The following is a 1,307-nucleotide window of genomic DNA, read 5'->3' as shown; positions in this document are numbered from 1 at the left end:
GCGTTTCGTTGCCTCCCGATGAACACGACGCATTCCTTTCCCTCCCCATGAACAAGACGCATTCCGTTGCCTCCCCATGAACACGATGACAACGTTGTTTCTCCGTTTCGACCCAGCCATCTCAACGAGCCCTCGCTGTACGTATGCGCGAGTAGGCGTTCGAGACCACGCCCGTATATACACATACGTGGCCGTATTTTCTTGCTTGCACCCTGGCCGATGTACGTACGTGTCCATGCTACGTGTGTGCCTCTACATCCACCAGTATATATGTACATACACGTTTGTGACCAGAATGACAACGCTACATACGCTTCGACCAGGTGGGTCCCGACTATCAGGCACTTCCTTGCGTGCAAAGATGTAGCTGGTGCGTCCCAGAAGTCAGGGGGTGAATCATTTTGTTTTTTTGCCCGGACGCACTTCCTTGCGTGCGAAGGTGTAGCTGGTGGGTCCCAGTAGTCAGGGGGAAACGTTTTTTTCATGAAATATGGTGGCCCGTCCGGTGGGTCCCCGCTGTCAGGTGGAGGAATAATTATTTTGCACATAATAAGGAGGCACTTCCTTGCTGCAGCCGTGGACCCAGCTGTCAACGTCTCCACGCACAGTACTCTTCCGATGGAAGTCGGTCGTTGACCACATTGACCATGCTGCGCCGAGAGCACCATGGTGGTGGACAACGGCGAGGCCTAGGAGGGGGACGACACGGAGGCAGGGAAGACTCGGCAGTTGTTTCCCACGCGGAGTGGAGTATGACTGTACAAGGGTTTACTGGTTCGTCTTCCGTCGTCGGAGAATGACAGCAGGTGTGGGTGAGTAGAGGGATGGCTAGGCCAGCGATGGGAGTACGGTGGGGCGGTGAGGCCGGCACGGCAGCACAGCCGGCTGCGGGAAGGAGGGAGCAGGCAGTCCCGCCGGTGCTTGTTTGAGCGGCTGGAGCAGGAAGAGCAGAGATTGAAGAAGCACGACGGCCGTTGGATGGCCATCCAATAGTCAGTGCTTGTGCATCAACCTTTTTTTAGGAAAGCCTCAAATCTATGGAAAACAGCATACAGCCCATCTGGCATTATTTCTAATAATTTACAGCCCATTTGCTAATTCTTAAGGTTTTTTTGGAGCCCATATTATTTTTATTAGCATTACAACCCATATTGTGGCCACGGTTAAAAAATTATACGAAATTTTGCATATTTCGGTGCAGTCCGAACTGTTTTTAATCCCGACATTTCGACTCACATTCAAAATGATTTTAAAAATAAATGTATATCAATATAAAATCCAACAAATTCTCCACGCATAAAAATTAA

The sequence above is a fragment of the Triticum dicoccoides genome, chromosome 4A (assembly GCF_002162155.2).
Source record: "Triticum dicoccoides isolate Atlit2015 ecotype Zavitan chromosome 4A, WEW_v2.0, whole genome shotgun sequence".
Taxonomy (NCBI): Eukaryota; Viridiplantae; Streptophyta; class Magnoliopsida; order Poales; family Poaceae; genus Triticum; species Triticum dicoccoides.
The sequence above is the reverse complement of the archived record's forward strand: the minus strand, read 5'-3'. Positions refer to the sequence as shown.